This window comes from Gorilla gorilla, chromosome 14, assembly GCF_029281585.2.
Source record: "Gorilla gorilla gorilla isolate KB3781 chromosome 14, NHGRI_mGorGor1-v2.1_pri, whole genome shotgun sequence".
Lineage (NCBI taxonomy): Eukaryota > Metazoa > Chordata > Mammalia > Primates > Hominidae > Gorilla > Gorilla gorilla.
In genome coordinates, this window is record NC_073238.2 from 106768488 (window position 1) to 106785819 (window position 17332).

At 35.7% G+C, this 17332-nt stretch overlaps 1 protein-coding gene and 1 non-coding gene across 2 annotated transcripts in view; both read left to right on the plus strand.

The window, feature by feature from the left end:
- The window catches only part of GPC5 (glypican 5), a 1465923-nt gene that overhangs the window by 643859 nt on the left and 804732 nt on the right, over positions 1 to 17332 (plus strand). The window lies entirely within an intron of this gene.
- Positions 16962 to 17086, plus strand: LOC115930480 (U4atac minor spliceosomal RNA). The gene has a single exon (XR_004067116.1). It is a non-coding gene; the product is annotated as a U4atac minor spliceosomal RNA (small nuclear RNA).

Consider the following 17332-nt stretch of genomic DNA (forward strand, 5'->3'; position numbering starts at 1 on the left):
AAAGGAAGTCTAATGACAATGTCTCATCAAATGCAGAATATTCGTAAACCATAAAAATTATTAAAAAGAGCCAAATGGAAATTCTAGAGTGGAAAATACAATAAACAGATATGAAAACTTCAGTAGATGGGCTGTACATAGATTTGGGTACACAGATGAAAGAATCAATGAACTTGTAAATCAATCCATGCCAATCATATAATCTAAAGAAGACAGAGAAGAAAAAACTATGAAGGAAAATGAACAGAATATCAAAGACGCGTGGCAGAACATTAATTACACAAATATACATTTAATGAGAGTTACCAAAAGGAGAAAATAAAAATAGACAGAAAAAATATTGAAGAAATAGTGGTTGAAAACAAAGGAGCACATATGACAGTCACATTTATGGGCCCTTGGGAATTGTAAATTTCAATTGAGATGGGTTAGTATTGTTGTGTGTTATTCTCCAGCCACTTTCAGATACATGGTTCCAGTTATGGGATGGAGAAAAAGCTTGTTTAAACCAGGGGTGAGGCTGTGCCAAGCAAGCAGGAAAATGTGAGGAGCAAGGGAAGAAAGGGGGTATAGTATACAAGAGTGATTGTAATGGGCCATGGAAATTGGTAAGGAGAGGATTTCTAGATCATCAAGCCAGTGAGGAACTGGGAAAGGTGATAGTATCAGTGAATTGGAAGTCTTCATGTGCCACGTAGATTCGAGGTGCCTATCAATGAGAGGTATTCATTTTATTGTTATATGTAGATCACATAGTCACAGTTCTCTGCAGACATTGCAGTTACTGGTCGTGACAAGGTCTGGGGTTTGCTCTTGGAAGGAGTGACTAAGGTAGATATCATTAGAATGGAAGAATTTAGGGAGCTAAGAATACAGGGTGTTGGAAAAATCATGTATATGTATACAGACATTGCCATGAGTCAGATGTTTTAATTGATAGGGTAGGAGTGAATCAGGAACCAAAACTTTTGAAGAATACATGTGAATGATCCTAGATGTGAGTAGCTGACAGCAGTAGTTTCCTTTCCAGCAGGTGACTGTTGAATCTTCTAGGGTACATATGCAATTTGAATCCGATAACTTCATGTTCTCTTTTTCTTCATTCTGTGTGCTTAAAATTTGACTTCTTCTTCGGGAATAATTATCAGTGCATAACAAAATGTGTCCCCTTTGACTTGAACCATGGAGAGTTGACAGTTATGTTTAGTTCAATCCCCTTTGCTCTCATAAGCTCCCCAGGTCCTGGCATTATTCTTCTTAGTGGTACCCTGTACAACGTTTCCTGTACCAAAAAATCTATACTTTGTCACCTATTCTTAACCTGTATTTGTATTTCCATCCTGAATCATTTTAGTGACCACTAGCCAAAGTATTTAACCACATACAACAGACTATTCTTCATAAGAATACATCTTTTTTTAAGGAGTAAAACTAACCCACAGGTTAAGTAAAATGGTTATGTAAATAAGGCCCTAAGCTGAGCTTCTAGAAACAGCCCTGTACTGAGCAGAACTGGACTGCCACACAGCAGCTGCCTCTACATGGATTGGGGAGCCATAGAATCAGAAGCTGTCGTCATAGGTGATGTCTCAAAAACTAGTCAGGATGTTGTTTAATCTGAATGCTGGACAGTTGCCTCTGCCAAAGCTAACGTGTGTGTTTTACTTTGCCAAATGACTCGGTTCTGAATAGGGATCTTGCACTACAATATCTGATTGGCAAAACATAAAACCTGGCAGCAAGTGTTCTAGGAATTGTAGTTTTTTCTGTCCAGCTCTGGCATGCCAGAAAGCTGTTAGGGTGGATGTTGAGAGTATTACACCTTATCAACCAGATTTTAATATAATTTGAAATATAGTAAGATGTTTAAATGCACTAACAAAATTTGATCATACCAAAGACATAACCCATCCAGATACTGATGTATTAATTCCTAGTATTTTCCTAAGAGAGTTTTTAATAGAAATTTTTCTTTGAATATGCCTACTTCTGGCAAAAAATTAAAACTCTGGCTTTGTCCAACTTTAAAAGGTTGGTGAAAATAATTTTATCATGATCACTATCATTAGTGTATTTATTTGGTTAATTAAGCACCCCATCTTATTCTAAATAGGTTCATATTTCTGAACCTATTTGGAAATATATAGCAAGTCAGAGTGAGAAGAAATAATCTGCTTTATTATAGATGCATAGTTGGTTTAGAAAATATAGCTTGGATTTCAAACTATTCTTGACTTTCTTTTTCCCTCCATAGAACTTGTACCCCCCAAAACTGCTAACAGAGCAGTTGAATGACTGAATACTTCCCTGCATAAAATTTAGCCCTTTCTGTTTGGTTTACGGTACGGAAAAGGCAAGATTCAAGAGTAAAATGTGTCGTGCTTACAGGCAAGCAATTTCCAAGACAGAGAATCAATGTGGGTATATAGAAGGAGAAAGAGAAGCAATATATGAACCTGTAAGTTTAGGACATTAACCCTGACCATGAGCAAATAGATGTCAGACTCATTATATCAGTATCACATCACTCCTACCAAGGAAGAAGCTAAACAGTGGCAAGGAGAAGGGAGTAACTTCATTCCTAAACTTTCCCTGGGATATTTTATGGGCTTGCTGAACACTTGGAGAGGGAGAGGATGATTTATCACACTGTCATCACCACCACCCCCATCATGATCATGATTGTCACCATCACCATGGGCCACAAACATCGTCATTTCAAACACTTGTAGAGCTGTCTACTATATATAGACCACTTTCATGGTACTTAAGATGCAAATGATTTTAAAAATGAAAAACTGAGGAGGATTTATAATTAATGTCACTAGAGAAGATGTATTGTTGGAAAGAATAAAGTTTCAGGAGGGGCCAGGAAGTGATACACGAGAACTATGGCAACTGAGATAATAAAAGAAGGCTTCACGGAGGTAGATCCTATTTGGGTCTTGGGATAAATATTGATGCTCAGGGTATATTCCTAGTGCAGATATGGGGGATGAGAAAAATTATAATTTGCCTCATTCCAGAGGCTATGAATATTCAGTTTAAAATTTCACCAATGTCTGAAACCCCGTCTCTACTAAAAATACAAAATAAATAGCCGAGCGTGGCAGCAGGAGCCTGTAGTCCAAGCTACTCAGGAGGCTGAGGCAGGAGAATGGCTTGAACCCGGGAGGCGGCGGTTGCAGTGACCCAAGATCGCACCACCGCACTCCACACTCCAGACAAGGCAACAGAGTGAGACTCTATATCAAACAGAAAAAAAAAATTCACTACTGTCTCAAGAAATAAGATTGATCTTTTATGAAAGAAAAATCACAATTACCTATTTATGAGTATAACAGTAGATGATTAAATTTCCTAAAGTCTCTTCTTTAAATTTAGTTTTCTTTATACCATTGTGTTCTTCTAAAAATATTTCATCAATCTATTACAAGTTCAAGAAAGAATTTTTGTTTGAAATGAATGTCATCTCATTTTTATATTCTCCAAGCAAACTCCTCCATCCAAAGTCCTTACACTGAATGTTTTTCTTCCTCATGTTATCTTTTGAAAACTCAGAAGCATGTTAGGAGTTTCAATTGGATGCTATATGAAGTTTTATAATTCTAGGCAGTCCTGAGGATCAAAAGAAGATTATTCCACCAAAGGAAACAAATGTTCTTGTTTCTAGTTGGGTCTTCTTTCAAGAGAATACCGATTTCCAGGAAGAAAACTCATTTTTATTTCACTCTCCCCGCCAAAACTTTTATCTTTCTTACTTTGGTAAAGAGTGCTTACATTATTCTGCTGATTAGTCACACAGTTCTATATCTTATTAAAAAATCCTACAAATGTAAAGACGTTCTGCTTCTCAAGTATTTGTAAATAAACCACAGAGTTAATGAAGATAGAATTTTACATCATTGGAAAGAAAGGCCAAAAACACACTTGTATCTTACCTCTGAGCAGCAAATGGCAGCATGCAGACTTCTGTCTTTATAATGCATTCGTGTATATTTTCGCAGGGATTATTTTCTTAAATGCCTATATGATACCATTGAATGTTTTAAAATCACTAATGTTTTTATAAAACATTTACAAGTAATATTCAAAAGCACTTTTGAGGTCTATTCTTGCCTCATTAAATGCAGTAGATTTAAGTGATTTCACAGAATTTATTTTTCCTCCCTAGCACAGAGAATTCAATTTTCAAATAAGAACACATAGTGATACCATAGATGTGTGCAGTATTTCCTCTTTCCTCTTACCTTTTCTTTTGTCTATTTAGGGACCCTGGTTTGATATGAATCCAGAATGAAGGGAAAGAAAAGAAACCCATACTAATGACTATAGTTACGGCAAGATGGTTTAGATCATCCCTGATCATTTTTTTATAACAAAATAGATTGCAAAAACAACATTAATTAAATCATCTTAGATCTGAATTCTCAGTTGGATGGCATGAAAACATAGACCAACACCAAGGAGATGGGTTCCAGTAATGAAAAATGTACCCAGAATATTAATGACAGATGTCTTCCTCCATCAAATTTTTTCTCATTCCTATTGACTTTCTTTTTAAACTATATATATATTTTTTTTCCTTATTTCTATGATCATCCAGTGAGCCTTGTATCTCCCATATATTCTGACACATAATGTGATTACTTTCATCATTATTATTATTATCACAGTTACTTCTAACCTTTATAAATCCACAAGTCAATGAAGGGCGTGTATTGCATATATAGGTATTATTTTGCAGTAGTTTTATTTTAAACCCTCTAACTCATATTTAAACTAGTAAGTTTAGTTTCTAGTTAATATTTGTTCAGCAAACATTAAGAAATGACGTATTTCCTGTAATCCCAGAACTTTGGGAGGCCAAGGCAGGCGGATCATGAGGTCAGGAGATCGAGACCATCCTGGCTAACATGGTGAAACTCTGTCTCTACTAAAAAAAAAAAAAAAAAAAAACAGAAAATACAAAAATTTAGCCGGGCGTGGTGGCATGCACCTGTAATCTCAGCTTCTAGGGAGGCTAAGGCAGGAGAATTGCTTGAACCTGGAAGGCGGAGGTTGGAGTGAGCCGAGATCACGCCACTGCACTCCAGCCTAGGCAAGAGCAAGACTCCATCTCAAAAAAAAAAAAAAAAAAAGCGGTATTACATTAATTATTTGGAATATAATAGTTCAACTTATATTCTAGAAACACAGTTGTATATAGTGAAAACCTTAGACGATAGATAACATTATACTACAAAAATAAAGACATGGAGCCAAATAATCAAGGTTCAGCCTTCTTCTCATATGTATTGTTTAAATAATAAAACTCATCTGACAGATTTGTGGTAATTACTGAATTATATGTAATATCATTTTCATATTACAAATAATCATGTATGTTATTCATACAACGTTGTAGCATATATTATGTATATGTAATTATATAAATTTATTTTATATTACATATATTTTATTAACTTTGTATTCAAAATTGAGATTTGACTATGCTGTGTTACAATTCTTAGGTATTTATAACAATCTTTTGATACATCCCACCAAGCACTGCAGAGAGACTAAAACGAAAACGGGTTGGAGGGCAGAGTTTTATGGTGAGAACACAGAAAGTCAGCCAGGAGGGTGAAGAGGCTTCTTCTGTGCTAGGATTGTCTCCAGGAACATCTCTGCAGAAAGCCAACACATCTATCGCTAATATATTTTGTGTAAGTTTTAAAAACTCATAGTGTTCATTTTTACATGGCAGAGTTTCTGTTCAATACACTGACTTCTCTCATTCTTATACCAGTCATCCATGAACTTTCCAGTGTTGACTCTTTAAACATTTGATTTCACAATATTAATATATTGCCTGAACAAATGTTCAGAAATTTTTAAATGTGTTTTATCAGATTGTCTTTCATATATGACACCGAGCAGTCACAATGGTTTTTTCTCAATTTCATGAAGTTGACCAATGGCTTGTTTATAATGTTGACCAAAAAATAATCAAAAATTCCCTATGTATTGCTGGTCCTTAACAGTTTTTCCTTAACAAGAAGACACAACAACTCATTGTTAGAATAATCATGATTTCAGTTGAAACATGGCTTATTTGGAACAGATTTATTTTAATATGAGTAAGATAAATTTTCTATCTGTCTTTCTCTTAGCATGTCAAATTTAAAAGGCCATATGGATTTTAAGTAAATTTGGACAGAAATTTTGGTATAGTCTAAAATAAATGAGCCACAGAAAAGTCACGGAGGGATAGCTTATTAATAATCAATGACTTCAAGAGCAACTAAAAATGAACATTGATTTTCACCTAACTTGACAGAGTATAATTAGGATAATCTGATCAAAACTATATACCTAATACATAGCTGATTAAATATATCTAAATTAGTAACTCCTTGTTATTCTACCCAAGTCATTTTCTGTTTAAATGGCTTTATTTTTGCCCTTAGTACATATCACTATCTGACCTTATATAGTTTTTAACTTTCCTTGAATCCCCAAAGTCAGGAACAGAGCCTAATATTTAATATGCATTAGATCAACCTTTGTCGAATGAATAAATACAGAGAGACAGTAAAACAGGCATTGGTAAAAATCTGAGCTCCAGATAAAAAGACACTAGGAAAGCAGAAATTATAGATGTTTATGTACCATTGAGCTTCTTTGCATATTATCAATTCTGCTTAGCTTTTTTCTTTGGGAATTATTCATATTGATGATTAATTGTTCCTTTACAATAGGCAGGGTGGGAAAGATACTCTAAAATGCATCAGACTATTAGTATTATGCAAATTAATATTTTATAATGTTGTAACCATTTAACTGTCTCTGCACCTATTCAATATAGCAGAAATTGTAATTTGGGATGCTAGATGAAATTAGATTGCAATGTTAACTAACTTAATTGTAGTATGACCAAAAAATGCATAAAATGGCAGCCAGACTCTATTTTTTGTGATGAAAGTGAAGAGGAAATGAAGAAATCTAAAAATGAGATTTTTTTTAGCCACAAAATAGTATGTCTAGAAAAATTTAAAAGCAAATTCAAAAGTAGCTTGCATTTTTGATACAAATTGTCTAGGATAAGCTCTAAGTGGAAAGGAGAAAAAGCTGGCTCTGAAACTCTTTGTAAGCAGAAAACTTGTCTTCCTGGATCATGGAAAATGATAGAAAAAATACAAAAGATATTTAAATAATGAAATAACTAAGAAAGAAACACAGGATACCCAATGAAGACATGATTCTAAGAGGAAATGAGGAGAGTGTACTCATATGTTCATATTTACAATCTTTCTGATTTCTTACCACATGGTACTTCATTCCAATGATTAAGTAGAGTTCATCCTCATGATATTCAGAGATTGTTTTAGATAAAACATATTTGAATTGTAACAACATATGTAATTTTGTTTTGTTTTGTCTTGGGATAAGACATTTTAAAGCCTAGCTCTTCTCTATTTTTTTTAAAAAAAGCAATAAGGAATAGCATATCCAGACAATTTCAGACCTTACCTATCAGAGGGTGGCTTTCACAGAGTGGTTATATGAGGATTATCTACTTTTGGAGGAATGTAATACAGACACTTATTTTGATAAGAGGCAACAGGAGGGAGAAATCTTGAATCTGAACATGCAAAAAGATGTTGAGATTTGTTTGAGATCAGTGCCAAGTCCCTGAGTCCAGTAGGCAGAATGAGAGTAGTAATGTGTCTGGAGACAGCAGTGGGAAGACAGGAGCAAAGATAAACTATTTTACCATATAATCTATAAAGAATAAGACATCTCACATAAACAATTTTTACAATGTGTAATTTGAAACCTCAAACAGGTGTTTTTCCTGAAGTGTAAATTGCAGTCTGTATAATAGAATTTGATCACTTCTTCACAAATTGGGGCATCATTTTTCAATCTGCTTTTTACAAACCCCAGTGTTCCAAAAGATATTAATAGATCACCCTAAGAAAACATAGCTTCAAGGTGAAATGGCTTGAAGAAATATTGCACATGCCGTTTTTCTCTTGGAGTATAGCAGTGCTTAATTGGACTCTCCGAAGTATGGCAGAAAGGAAATTTGCTGCACTTTATTTAACTTAATATTTCAAAAATACATTTGATAATAAACCTCATTTTTCGTGGAAGCCATTTTGGAAGATATTAATTTTATAAGGAGTACAGTTTGAGAGATGACTTTAAAAGCATCATAATTAATAATTGCCTATGCAGTGCCTCCCAAACTTTATTACACATATGACTCTTTCAGGGAACCAGCTAAAACGCATATTCAGATTCAGTGTTTGTCTGAGGAAGAGAGGAGAGACTGCATTTCATTTTTTTCTTTTTTTTTTTTGAGACGGAGTCTCGCTCTGTCGCCAGGCTGGAGTGCAGTGGCACCATCTCGGCTCACTGCAACCTCTGCCTCCCGGGTTCAAGTGATTCTCCTGCCTCAGCATCCTGAGTAGCTGGAACTACAGGCACACACCACCACACCCAGCTAATTTTTGTATTTCTAGTAGAGACAGGGTTTCACCATCTTGGCCAGGATGGTCTCGATCTCTTGACCTTGTGATCCATCTGCCTCAGCCTCCCAAAGTGCCAGGATTACAGGCATGAGCTACTGCACCCAGACGAGACTGCATTTCTAACCAGTTGCCATGTGATGCATAGGCTGCTGGTCCAGAACCCACACCTTGAGCTGACCAGCTCTGTTTCATTTTGACTCGTCAGTATCACAGAGATTATTGAGATTTAAATAGATATACATTTTGACCTTAGTGACTTCAGCTGTTTAGGCTGATTGTGTGAAACACATCATTAGAGTGGAAATCTACTTCAGCTTTGCCTGACATCAGGATAACAAAGTGAAGGTAAGACAAAAGCCAGAGCCCCTCTCATATAAAAATTAACAAGAGTGAGAGAAGAAGAATCTGTTCCACAACTTCTGGACCACCCTCTAGACCAGACATATGAAGGAGTCAGATGTGGAAAGAGAACATTGATGGCAGGACTCTTTTTTTAGAGAGCTGATGCATAAGTCCCTAGTTTTTATTTGAGGTAGGAGTGAGGGAATGCTCTTATAGTTCCAAACCTAGTGAGAGCAAATAAAATGCAAATGATCAGTTTTGAAATATATTCCCTGAGGGTGAGAGACACAGAGGGTTTGTGCCACATTCATTCTTGGGAACACTAAAACAGAATGTGTATTAGGTCTGATCCATGCTTGGACTTATGCATAAGTGACATCCCATTAAAATTGGCCTGCACTCCTGAAATCTAATAGTGTTAGAGGTATGTGAGTATCTCCCATAGACCTGTCATGGAATGCATGGGAGAGAAAAGCAAACAAGACTGCTTTGGGTTATGTCCACTAAGGTTGCCTGTAGTGTGCCCGGGGTTGGTTCCTTCTGGTGGGTTCTTGGTCTCACCGACTTCAAGAATGAAGCCATGGACCTTCACAGTGAGTGTTACAGCTCTTAAAGGTGGCACAGACCCAAAGAGGGAGCAGCGGCAAGATTTATTGTGAAGAGCGAAAGAACAAAGTGTCCACAGCGTGGAAGGGAACCCGAGCGGGTTGCTGCCACTGGCTAGGGTGGCCAGCTTTTATTTCCTTATTTGTCCCCGCCCATGTCCTGCTGGTTGGTCCATTTTACAGAGCACTGATTGGTCCATTTTACAGAGTGTTGATTGGTTCATTTACAATCCTTTAGCTAGACACAGAGCGCTGATTGGTGAGTTTTTACAGAGTACTGATTGGTGCATTTACAATCCTTTAGCTAGACACAGAGTGCTGATTGGTGAGTTTTTATAATCTTTCAGCTAGACAGAAAAGTTTTCCAAGTCCCCACTTGAGCCAGGAAGTCCAGCTGGCTTCACCTCTCAGTAGGACAGAGACATCAGTAGAAAGAGCCAAGTTATACAGCAAGAGATTCTCAGAGGTGAGGAAGTTGCAAAGGACACCCCAAAGGGACACAGATGGCTCTACCTGAGTCAAGGGAACTGTAGGAAAAAAGAGCCCTGTAGGAACCCTCAAGGGTCCCGAAAAGCAAAAGATACACCTTCTCTCCTAAAGACCCCTCCTAGGTTTCCAGCTTAAAGCAGGTCCAGAAGAGGAAACAGAATTTTACTGTAAATCATGTTTGTTCGTTTTTATTATGATGATCTTGGACTGGACAACCGGTTTCTGAGTTTAAATTTAAACTGTACTTAAATTTAAACTTGTACTTAAAATGACTGTAGGACTCAATTACCTAAAACTGAACACAGAAGCTGTGGTTGTTTCCCAGTCCATTCAGGAACATGTGAAAATGAGGCCTGCTGAATAAAGTTTCAATTCAGGAATGGTGGAAGAGGGAACTAAGTTATATTTTGTTTATGTTAGGCGTCAGGCAGGTTCAGCACATCAGTCACAGAAGATTCATACATATCAGTTATCTCCCACCGACGTCAAAGTTGACCTCTCTCTGTGACCAGTGTCTGTGCTCTTCACCTTTCGTCTGCTGTTTCTAGTCAACAGAGGGTCTGAGCACAAACGTTCGGGCCCATGAAGGTACTGAGCCGAGGCAAGAACTCTTCTCCCTTGCATAAAACGTTGGAATTTCAACCCAGAGAATTTATCTTTGTCTGCAAGATTTTTTATTTCTTTTTCTCTCTCTCTTCCGTTTTAGATTTTGGTTTGGGTCGTCTTTCTTTCTCTTCCTATATTTGTTTTTTGAAATGTTACTTAGATTGTTTTTATTATTATTTTGAAAATTTTATATACAGATATATGAAAATATGTACAAAATACATTGCTATACATTAATGTATAGCAATAAAGAAGTTGTATATTACTTTGATATGTGTTCATTGCCTTATGGAATTAAAAAATAGATTTCATGGCCGGGCGCGGTGGTTTACACCTGTAATCCAGCACTTTGGGAGGCCGAGGTGGGCGGATCACCTGAGGTCAAGAGATTGAGACCAGCCTGGCCAACATGGTGAAACCCCGTCTCTACTAAAAATACAAAAAAATTAGCCGGTCGTGGTGGGAGGCGCCTGTAATCCCAGCTCCTCGGGAGGCTGAGACAGGAGAATCACTTGAACCCGGGAGGCAGAGGTTGCAATGAGCTGAGATCGCGCCACTGCACTCCAGCCTGGGCAAGAAGAGTGAAATTCCATTTCAAATAAATAAATAAATAAATAAATAAATAAATAAATAAATAAATAAATAAATTAGATTTCACTTATAGAGGCAGGAATGGAGAAGACAATATAATAGACATCTTAAATATAATAAATTACTTTGGAGGTGTGTGTGTGTGTGTGTAGGCTCTGATTCAAATGCTGAATGAATTCTGACTTTGTTTATTAAGCACACACACACACAATAAACAGAGATGCAGGACAAAGACATACTTTTGATTCTTCTAAAAAAAAGTTATATTCTTGTTTTTCATAGCCTGACAAAAGACAAGGCAGCTTTTGCCTCTGAAACTCTCACTTATTCATGAAATAGTGTGCATTCTTTCTGATTACCCTTAATATCAGCAATCATTTATTGATCATTTACTGTGAATCAGAAATTGTTCTGAGTATTTTATGTATATTAATTTACTTAGAACTCATGCCTCCCAAATTTCTGATGCAGGCATTCTTAAATGCAATTTATATGAATAAAATGAAGCTTACAGGATGTCAATAAGCCCAAGTTATAACCCACATTATAGAGACTAGTGAAACCAGACTTTGAACCCGGTGAGTTACACAGCAAGACCTGCACACTTGACAAAGTAGAATATAAATATTTGCTATCTGCAAGGAGTTGACATGGTCCGACAAGTGAAATATAATTTTTGTGAGGCTGTTTTTCTCTATTTGCAGTACTATTGCAAAGATCATGCTGCAGTTCTTCCCTTGCCAGTTATTTACGATACTGATATTTAACATCACCTCAAGAGATAACATTGAACTATACAAAATCCCCAGGATTAAAGGAAAATATGCTTTGACTTTATTTCTAATTCTTTTTGGAGAATAAAAGTGTGAACTATTCTGAGTTTTATGGGTATCCCATATATGTACATAAAGTTAATTTTCTGTCTCAAGAGTAACATAGATATAAAAAGGCCAATTACAATTTTATGAATAGGAAATATAAGATCTGGGGATTTGATTTCTCTATTGTTGTATTCTAAATAACAGCACTATTTCTAGGGAATACTTATATCCTTCCTGACACAGAACAACTAGCAACTTTCATTAGAGAAAAGTCAAACCAGATGCAGTGTGAGTCCCTATATGTTGCAAGTAATGTTAAAATAGATTCCAAACTGGTGTCTTGTTTTGATGAAAACTCTGAAGACAATTTGGAGGCTGTTTGTCAGACTCTAGAGACTGAGGCACAGATGGAGTTCTGAATTAAGTGACTTTGTATTTTGAGATTTGAAATGAGCTCTAGTCCCAATTGTATATTTCAGTGATTATGGGCTAATTGGATGTGGTAATTGATTATTAAAGGATTTATACTCTTAAATGTTTAAGGTTTATTAGTTATAAATTCAAAATTGCTAACAAAATTCAAGATGTAAACTTTGTCAATTTATGTAGAATTGTGTGAACCATGTTTTGCTTTGTTTGGTAACACAATATTTTTCTTTTGAGGATTTTCTATAAAGCCAAATAGAAGTCCTTGAGATCTCAAAAGTTTAAATATTTTACCTTTTCTAATATGTAAAACAACAACATTTACTGCCTATTTTCCAATCATACCAAACAATTTTGAGTTGAAATGCTTGTTTCCTTCCCATAGGGGAAGAACCCTGAATTTATAAACTAAACACCTTGCATGTCTTTTGCATAAATTAAGATAAAGTAAGCATATTTAATTTATCATTGGGTGTTTGTGTATATTTCCAAAATCTTAAAGTAGATTAAATAATATGCTTCAGAAAGGAATTATGTATCTGTGATGCATCATTTTCAAAGCATCATTTGCATGACTTCAATCAATATTATTACTTTAAAATCAGAGCGTTTCTGAATCCCAGATGCAATAGTTTAATAGCATTATTATAGTTCACTGTTTTTACTGTACCATTAGTTTAAATTTTTTTCTAAATGATTTATTGATTTATGTTAGCTATCATTAAAAATAATTATAAACTTCTTTTAAATGTTTAATAGTTTGTTTCCTATTGTTCCCATACCCAACTACTATAAATTTAGTGGCTTAATATATTTTCTTATAGTTCTGCAGGTCAGAAGTCTGAAATGGATCTCATGGGGCTAAAATGAAAGGTTGTGTTCCTTCTGTAGGCTCCAGAATCTCTTCCCCGCCTTATTCAGCTGCTAGCAACTGCCTACTTTCCTCGGCTCCTGACCTCATCATTCAGAACTCTGTTTCCATCATCTCAACCCCTTCTCTTTTATACTTTTGCAATTTTCTTTCATTTATTAAGACCTCCGAGATTACATTGGGCCCACCCTGATAATCCAGGTTAATCTCCTCATCTCAAAATCCTTAATTTAATCACAACCACAAAGTCCCTTTTGCCATGTGAGGTAACATACTCACAGGTTTTGGAGATTGGAATGTGAAAATCTATGGGGGAGGGGGAGCATGACTCTGTTTACCACAATCGTGTTTTTTTTTTCCATTTATATCATTTGTAGTATAAATTTTTACCTGCATATTTAGAAAAAAATATTCTGTACGTAGGGTAATGAGAATTAATATTTTCTTCAATGTCTTTTTTCTGTAACTACATCACACTAACGTATTTTTTAAATGGGAAATAAAAGGTGGTGATCCAATGCCATACAAATTAAATTGGAATAACTCAGTGTGTACATTTTGGGTTGTTTGTTTTTGTTTGCTTATTTCTTTGTTTCATTTTTATAGGTTTATATAGTTGTCAAGACATAAAGGAAAGCAATATAATATGCTACATTATTTTTCTGAAATAGTGACACTGTTATCAAGTTCATTTCCTCTCTCCAACCCAGATAAGGAGGAAAATATCAATTCAAATACCATAAAACAGTCTCTAGTTTGATTAACCTCAGTTACCTAATAGAAACAGATGCTTTTGCTAAATACCCTGTAAAGACCTCTTACTCCCTCCTGTAATTGGTTAAAAATTGACCATGAATTCTTTCCCATGCCTCTCATTGAGAGGTGGGGTCCAGTGCCCCTTCCCTGGAATCTGGACTGGCTTTATGACTGGCTTTTTCAAATAAAATGGAGTGCAATAGAAATGATGCCAATTGATTCCATGTCTGGATGGCAATAGATTTGTAACTTCCTCTTTCTCCCTCATAGAAGCCATCTACCATGTAAGAAGTCCAATTCTTCTGACATCTCCAGGAAGAGAGGAAGCTCAAGGTAGCCAAACTGATAGAGGCCATATGAAGTGACAGAAATGTGGAAAACAAAAAAACAAAAAACAAACAAAAAACACAAAGACTTCTTAAAGCTTCCAGCCTAAAACAGACCAGAATACCAGAATACCAAATCCAGCTAAGCCTTGCCCAAATTCCTAACATGCAGAATCAAGAAAAACTAAAATGGTTGTTGTTTAAAACCCCTAAGTTTAGGGGTAACTTGTTACTCAGCAGTGGATAAGCAAATACTCTTTCTCTCTTTAGTACATCGAATTTAGTAATGTGCTCCAAGCCTCTTGCTTTTTTGTGATGCATCCAGAAGTAGGTTTCAATTTTTTTTTTATCTATTTTGAAATGTCAATATGATACAGCATCTCCCTATGGCACAGGGCTATTTCTGTATCTAGACACGTATCTCATCATAGCCTGCTGAAAGCTCTAAGTTGGTTTGTTTAACATGGATCCAGAATGATGGTAAAATGGTTTGAATTTTATTTTTTATCTGGAGGCTAATAGTACTCTTACAAGATATGAAATATGGTTGAAGACTTACAGCTCCCAATAACAACCTTCGTATTTTTAAAACAAATTTTGTACTCTTTATATCTAACCTGTAAAGCAGACCGTTTTATTGGGGTACAGAAAAAAAGAGAGAAAAAAAAAAGCATTGTATAGCTGTCTCATTCCTTTCCTTCACCTCTGAAGTAGCAGGTTAGTTCTGGACGGAGGCCTATAGTCTCATAGGTCCTTTTGAGAGGGGAAAATGGCAGACATAATTGAATGGGATCTCATTGACTCCATCCCAGTCTTCTGACTATGAATTCCAGAGACACATGAAGAAGATTGAATCTCAGTTGAGTCCTCTGGGATGATTAGAAGACAACCACTGTTGTGGTTCCAACAGCTAAATTAACAGAGGGTCTTTAGACTTTTTAAAAAAATTATTTTTAATTTTTATTTTTTTGTAGAGACGGTCTCACTGTGTTGCCCATGCTGGTCTTGAATTTCTAGTCTCAAGAGATCCACTTGCCTTGGCCTCCCGTAGTGGTGGAATTAGAAGTGTAAGCCACTGTGTGTGGCCAGAATTTTTTAAAATCAATAAACTTTATTTTAGTAGCATTTTTAGTTTGAGAGCAAAATTGTGTGGAACATACAGAGAGTTTCCATACAGCCCATCCCTGCACATGCACAACCTTGCTCACTATCAACATCCCACACCAGAGTGGTACTGTTTTTTAACCAACATTTACATTTTAGATCTACGTTGACTCACTGTTATCACTCAAAGTCTGTAGTTTACATTAGAATTGGGTATTTATTTACTTATTTATTTATTTTTTTGAGATGGAGTGCAGTGGTGCGATCTTAGCTCACTGCAACCACCACCTCCTTAGTTCAAGCAATTCTCCCTGCCTCAGCCTCCCATGTAGCTGGGATTACAGGTGCCCGCCACCACAGCCAGTTAATTTTTGAATTTTTAGTAGAGATGGGGTTTTGCCAGGTTGCCCAGGCTGGTCTTGAGCTCCTGACCTCAGGTGATCCTCCCTCCTCAGCCTCCCAAAGTGCTGGGATTACTGGCGTGAACCACCGCACTTGGCCAGAATTGAGTCTTTAGATTTATTTCCTTACACAAAGATTGGAGCAAATGTTAAGGTCTTTCATCCCAATTAGACAACCATTGACTCTGAGCCTTTGCAACTGTTTTGCGCTGTATCATGGTTTTCTAATTATCTTACCTCTCTTCATTTTTGCTCATAAAAAACTTGAATTACCTTGCTCTGTTCTCATAAAACTGTACATTTTATCTAAGAAGACTTGACCATTAGGATATGTGGTTGTTACTGAACTGTATTGTATACTGCTTTTTCCTGTGCAGACTTAGGGAGTAATCACAGAGGGGTTATTTATTACTTGGCTGTAGCTGCTCAGAATATGTTCATATCTATATCATCTTAAAATGTCTTAGATGAGAAGACCACAAATAGTCTCAACAACGCAGCACACATCCGGAGGGTAATTACCCATTATATAGAAGTAACAAATTTTCTCATGGACCTTATAAATTTGCACAAATAAACAAAAAGATTCAGAGTCATTGTAGAAAGATCATCAGTGCTGTTAGCACTTGGCCAAGAAATAGATATTCATTGTTGAATATCAATGAATGTATATCAGTATCAATCCTGCTGCCCAAAGGCAACCATTATTTATGTTGAAGACATACATATAGCCATCTCTTCTTATATATACCTATACCCTAGAATTATTTTATATAAAATAGAATATACTAGATATGCTTTTGTGTATAATCTTTTAAATTCACTCAATAGTATATTATTGAGATCTTTCCATGTCAATACCTGATGTCATTTATAATGACGGTAGGATAGTTTTCCTTTATAAGTATGTACCTTTATTTAGCCAAGATTGACTTTTAAGATGTTTCCATATTTCATTACTATAAATAGTATTTAGAAAACATCATCCTAATTGTGATTTGTTTACCACTGCAGCCAAATATAAAATATGTTTTCTTAGCTGGGAGACTCACTTTTGCATAGAGGTATAAGTATATTTTTAGGTGAAGTTCACATAAGTTAACCATCCTTTCCTGGGGTTGCGCTACTGTCCAATGAGTGCATAATGAGGGCTGTACTGCTAATGCCTACGTAACATGCCCACATCAACTAGAGGTTTGCTTTACCTTGGTGCAATTATTTAAAAAAATAAAAAAAAACACTTTAAAAAATATTTTTAAAGTTCACATAAGTTGCTCATTTTATAAAAAGGAGTTTTTCATATTTATGTTGGATTTCATTACTTTATTAATATTATAAATACATTTGATATAGAGTGCTGATATGATTTTTTTCAGGTCTAATGTGTATTCTTCATTTTTGTTATTTATTGCTCTTTAAAAGCATCAAAGTCCTATACAAAGAAGCTTGCAGTAGTATAATGAGAAAATGGG